This window comes from Lipotes vexillifer, unplaced genomic scaffold, assembly GCF_000442215.2.
Source record: "Lipotes vexillifer unplaced genomic scaffold, Lipotes_vexillifer_v1.1 scaffold371, whole genome shotgun sequence".
NCBI lineage: Eukaryota > Metazoa > Chordata > Mammalia > Artiodactyla > Lipotidae > Lipotes > Lipotes vexillifer.
Genome location: NW_006786304.1, coordinates 3,728,119 through 3,734,532, shown reverse-complemented (window position 1 = coordinate 3,734,532; position 6,414 = coordinate 3,728,119). Strand labels below are relative to the sequence as shown.

Below are 6,414 nucleotides of genomic sequence, written 5' to 3'. Positions count from 1 at the left end.
GGAAAGAGTAACAAGTAGGAAAATCGCATGTGCAAAAGTCCTAGAAGGTCTAGTGATCTAGCTTCTTGCTACTCAAAGTGCGGTCCATGGACCAGCGGGATGAGCATTGCTGCAGCTATCTACTGCTGCATAACAAACAACCCCAAAACTCAGTTATTTTAAGCAATGACAGCATGTATTTTGCACATGAATCTGCAGTCTGTGGGGATAACTCATCTCTGCTCCACAGTGAGCTACTGCGCTTCAGGTGGAGGCACATCCATTCACATGTCTGGTAGTTGATGCTGGCTATTAGCTGGGGCCTCTGTTCCTCTGCAGGCCATCTCTCCATATGGGTGAGATTGGCTTTCACACAGCATGGTGGGTGGGTTCCAAAGGTAAATGTCATGAAGAGAGAGCCAGGCAGAAGCCATATTGCCTTGTAAAACTTAGCTTCAGATGCCAGGTAGTCACCCTCGCCATATTCCTCCTGTTATGGTGATTGCAAAGGCTCAGGGGAAGGGGAAATGGTTCCCACCTCTTTATGGGGAGTGCAAGGTTCTGGAAGCATGTGGACCAGGGAAACCAAGCAGGATCCTGTGGGGCCCTCCCAGGTACAAAAGCCCCTCTGTGTCCCCTGTTTCTTGTTTGCAGAAAGAAGCTTTAGTCTCCTAGACCTTCCCTGAGTTCCAAAGATCAGATTCAAACAGTTACTAGGAATTAGGGAAGTGAGAGAATGCAGAAACAAAGGAAAAACAGTCAATCAAGAAAAGTAATGATGGCTTAAACAATGGTTCAGCAATAAAGCAGAGTGCTAGTTCCTTCTCAGGCGATATATATAGCAGTCTGATGCATACCTTCAAGTTGTTCTGCAGAAATTAAGACCCCGACTCAGGTGGAGGATGGTGACTAAATGCTGACCACAAGCATGTAGACCCCAGACTGGTTGGAACCAGAAGGTTGATGATTAAGATTCCTGAAACATCACCCTGTTACTTCACCACCAACCAATCAGAAGAAAGTCACGTACTCTGAAGCCCTAACCTCAAAAGTTGCCTTTAAAAACCCTTCCTAATACTTACCTGGCAGGGGAGATACCGTGATCACGAAGGTGGTTTTCCCAGGGTGAGGCTTATCCATTGCACTCCGGATGTGCTGACCCCTGTGATTTCCCCAAATGTGGGAAATTGACTGCATAATCTGTGGTAGTGGAGGACTGTGTTTCTGCTTTCCCCTGACAAACCTGGTTTAAGAGTAGCATTTGAGGGAATCCCCTAGCAGTCCAGTGGTTGGAACTCCGCACTTTCACTGCTGAGGGCTCGGGTTTGATCCCTGGTCAGGGAAATAAGATCCCACAAGCCACGCAGCATGGCCAAAAAACAAAACCAAAAACACTCTTCCTGAAAACCATCAGGGAGTTTGGGTCTTTTGAGCACAAGCTGCCCATTGTCCTTGCTTGGTGCCTGCAAATAAATGCTATACTTTCCTTTACCACAACTCGGTTCCAGAAGACTGACTTTGCTGCGCAATGGGCAAGCAAAATCAAGTTCAGTTCAGTAACAACAGGAAATATTGCTGTGGTCATTTTCAGAAAATACAAACTGCCACAGAATCACTGGGAAGCTTGGTAAATGTGTTGATTGTCAAGTTCCACACTAGACCTACTGAATCAGAATCTACATTTTGTAAGATTCTCAGGTGCTTCCCTTGCATATTTGATGTAAGAAGCACTGTTCTAAATCACAAATATGGCACTGTTTTGAGCAGGAGGGGACACAAGTTTTGAAAGCTCCCTCTAGCTGCTGTGTGGAGGGTGGGTTAGAGGAGTTTCAAGTGGTGGTCAGATACAAGTAACCAAAGAAAAAAATAGATAAATTGGAATTCATCAAAACTGAATACTTTTGTGCACCAAAATATATGATCAAAAGTGAAAAGACCAATTCCCAGTACAGTAAGTCCCCTCCATACGAACCTTCAAGTTACGAACTTTCAAAGACGTGAACGTGTGTTCGCATGTCCAGTCACATAAGTTAGTTCATGTGTCTGGTGTACATTGTCACGTGCATGCATCCTCTACAAGTGGTTGTGCTTTTGTGTACTTTACTGTACAGTACCGTATAGAGTACAGTAGCACAGTATCTTTATTTCAAGCCCAGGATGCCCGGAAGTAAGCGTAAAAGCAGTGGTGATGTAGCTGGTACAGTACTATCCAGACGTCACTGGATCGTTTTCTTCAAGAGGGTGGATAGAACTGAATCCAGCAAGAAACCAGAACCTGTGCCATCAGCGTCAGGTGTGAGTGAAATTGCAGCTTACCCTCCGTCTCCTATTGCTGATGATCCTTCAGCTCTACCATCTCCCACCTCCTCTCCCTCCTCCAGTCAGTAACTCTTCTTGCCTCTTCACTCCATGCCGGCCCTTGTGTGCCAGCTGTTGTACTGTACTACTGTACTTTTCAAGGTACTGTACTGTAAGATTAAACGTTTTCTTTATTTTTTGTGTTTGTTTTTTAAGTATTATTTGTGTGAAAAGTATTATAAACCTATCACTGCACAGTACTATATAGCCGATTGTGTTAGTTGGGTACCTGGGCTAACTTTGCTGGACTTACGAACAAATTGGACTTACGAACGCACTCTTGGAATGGAACTCATTCATATGTAGGGGACTTGCTGTACTGAAATGAAATCAGTTATTTATTTATTTATTATTATTTTTGGCCACACCATGCAGCTAGCAGGATCTTAGTTCCCTGATCAGGGATTGAACCTGGGCCCTCAGCAGTGAAGTGTGGAGTCCTAACCACTGGACTGCCAGGAATTTCTTGAATCAGTAATTTAAAAACTCCCAACAAACAAAAGTCTAGGACCAGATGGCTTCACAGGTGAATTCTAACAAACATTTAGAGAAGAATTAATGCCTATCCTTCTGAAACTATTCCAAAAAATTGCAGAGGAAGGAATGCTTCTGAACTCATTCCATGAGGCCAGCATCACACTGATACCAAAACCTGAAAGAGACATCACAAAAAAAGAAAATTACAGGCCAATATCACTGATGAACACAGATGCAAGAATCCTCAACAAAATAGTAGCAGACGGAATCCAACAATACACTAAAAGGATCATACACCATGATCAAGTGGGATTTATCCCAGGGATGCAAGGATTTTTCAATATCTGCAAATCAATCAATAAGAAGAAAAACCATATGATCATCTCAATAGGTGCAGAAAAAGCTTTTGATAAAATTCCTCAACATAATAAAGGCTGTAGATGACAACACCCACAGCTAACATCATACTCAATGGTGAAAAGCTGAAAGAATTCCCTCTAAGATCAGAAACAAGACAAGGATGCCCACTCTAGCCAGCTTTATTCAATATAGTTTTGGAAGTCCTAGCCCCAGCAATCAGAGAAGAAAAAGAAATAAAAGGAATCCAAATTGGAAAGGAAGAAGTAAAACTGTCACTGTTTGCTGATGTCATGATATTATACATAGAAAGAAGTATGCCACCAAAAAACTGCTCATCAATGAATTCGGTAAAGTTGCAAAAAACTGCTCATCAATGAATTCGGTAAAGTTGCAGGATACAAAATTAATATACAGAAATGGGTTGCACTTCTATACACTAACAATGAATTATCAGCAAGAGAAATTAAGGAAACAATTTCATTTACCACTGCATCAAAAGGAATAAAATACCTAGGAATAAATCTAACTAAAGGTAAAATACTTGTACTCTGAAAACTATAAGACATTGATGAAAGAAACTGAAGATGACACAAACAGATGGAAAGATATACTGTGTTCATGGATTGGAAGAATTAATATTGTTAAAATGGCCTTACTACCCAAGGCAATTACAGATTCAGTGCAATCCCTATCAAAACACCAATGGCATTTTTCACAGAACTAGAACAAATAATTTTAAAATTTGTATGGAGACACAAAAACCCCCATATAGCCAAAACTGTCTTGAGAATGAAAAATGGAGCTGGAGGTATCATGCTTCCTGACTTCAGACTACACTACAAAGCTTCAGTAATCAAAACAGCATGGTAGGGACTTCCCAGGTGGCACAGTGGTTAAGAATCCACCTGCCAATGCAGGGGACATGGTTTCGAGCCCTGGTCCAGAAAGATCCCACATGCCTCAGAGCAACTAAGCCTGTGCACCACAACTACTGAGGCTGCGCTCTAGAGCCCACGACCCACAACTACTGAGCCCGTGAGCTGCAGCTACTGAAGCCCATAAGCCTAGAGCCCGTGCTCCGCAACAAGAGAAGCCACCGCAGTGAGAAGCCCATGCACTGCAATGAAGAGTAGCCCCCGCTCACCACAACTAGAGAAAGCCCGCGCGCAGCAACAAAGACCAAACACAGCCAAAAATAAATAAATAAATTTAAAAGAAACCAAAAAACAAAAAAACCCAGCATGGTATGGTTCTTTCTTTCCAGACCTGGCTAAGAAGGAGGCTCCATTATGGGAGCTGACATCCGCCACAACAAGGACCGAAAGTTTTGGCACAAGGAGCCGAAGAGCCAGGACACCCACCTAAGGCTGTTGGTCAAGCTGTACACGTTTCTGGCCAGGCGAACCCACTCCACCTTCAATCAACTTGTGCTGAAGAGGTTGTTCATGAGTCGCACCAATCAGCCACCTCCATCTCTTTCCCAGATGATCTGGAAGCTGAAGCTCAAGAGGAGTTTTGGCCAAGAAGGCAAAACAGCTGTGGTTGTAGGGTCTATAACCGATGATGTGCCCGAACTGAAGGTGTGTGCTCTGCAAGCGAGTAGCATCCTCAAGGCCGGGGGCAAGATCCTCACCTTCGACCAGCCTGCCCTGGACTCTCACAAGGGTTGTGACACTGTTCTCCTCCCTGGTCCTCGAAAGGGCTGAGAGGTGTACAGGCAATTCTGCAAGGCCCCAGGAACCCCACATAGCCACACAAAACACTATGTATGCTCCAAGGGCCAGAAGTTTGAGCAGGTCAGAGTCGATGGGTCAGCCATGGCTACAAAAACTAATCCCAGATCCTGCCTCGTTATTAAAAAGATTTTGGATGCTGAAGAAAAAAACCCACAGTATGGTATTGGCACAAAAACAGACACATAGATCAATATGACAGAACTGAGAGCCCAGAAATAAACCCATGCATATATAGTTAATTAATGTATGACGGGGACTTCCCTGGTGGTCCAGTGGCTAAGACACTGTGCTCCCAATGCAAGGGGCCCTGGTTCGATCCCTGGTCGGTGAACTAGATCTCGCATGCATGACACAACTAAGAAGACTGCGTGCCGCAGCTAAAAAAAAAAAAGATCCCACATGCCACGAGGAAGATCCCACATGCTGCAACTAAGACCTGGTGCAGCCAAAATAAATAAATAATTAATTTTAAAAATTAATATACAAAGGGGAAAAGACAGTCTCTTCAGTAAATGGGAAAACTGGTCAACTCATGTAAAAGAATAAAATTAGGACATTTTCTAACACTATACACAAAAGTAAACTCAAAATGGATTAAAGACCTAAGTGTAAGATCTGAAGTCAAAAACACCTAGAAGAAAACATAGGCAGAACACTTTTTTTTTCTTTTTTTTTTCCTGTACACGGGCCTCTCACCGCTGCGGCCTCTCCCGTTGCGGAGCACAGGCTCCGAACGCGCAGGCCCAGCGGCCATGGCTCACGGGCCCAGCCGCTCCGCGGCACGCGGGATCCTCCCGGACCGGGGCACGAACCCGCGTCCTCTGCATCGGCAGGCGGACTCTCAACCACTGCGCCACCAGGGAAGCCCGGCAGAACACTTTTTGATATAAATCACAGCAATAATTTTTTTTTTGGATTTGTCTCCTAAGGCAAAGGCAAGGATGAATGGATAAGCAACATGTCATGTATCCATACAATTGTAGATTATTCAGCCATTAAAAGGAATGAAGGACTGATACACACCACATTATGGATGAACCTTGAAAACATTATGCTACACTAAGGAAGCCAGATACAAGGCCACATATGGTATGATTTGATTTATACAAAATATCCAAAAGAGGCAAATCCACAGAGATTAGTGGTTGCCAGGAGAGGAGGGGAGAATGAGGAATGTTGCTTAATGGGCACAAGGTTTTATTTTGAGACGGTGAAAATGTTCTGGAGTTAGTTAGTTAGTGATGGTTGTCCAACATGAATACACTATAACCACTGAATTCTATACTTTAAAAGGGTGAATTTTATCTTTTTTTTTTTTTTATAAATTTTTTTTTTTTGACTATGCCACGTGGCATGTGGGTTCTTATTTCTCAGACCAGGGATCCAACCTGCAACCCCTGCATTAGAAGAGCGGAATCTTAACCACTGGACTGCCAGGGAAGTCTAAAAGGGTGAATTTTATGATGTGTGAATTATATTTCAAAAAGCTACAGTGTTGCTCAGT

At 43.5% G+C, this 6,414-nt stretch overlaps 1 pseudogene; it reads left to right on the top strand.

Moving 5' to 3' along the window:
• The first annotated feature begins 4,463 nt into the window (after positions 1-4,463).
• LOC103073410 (60S ribosomal protein L18 pseudogene) lies at positions 4,464-5,008 on the top strand (annotated as a pseudogene).
• The last annotated feature ends 1,406 nt before the right edge of the window (positions 5,009-6,414 follow it).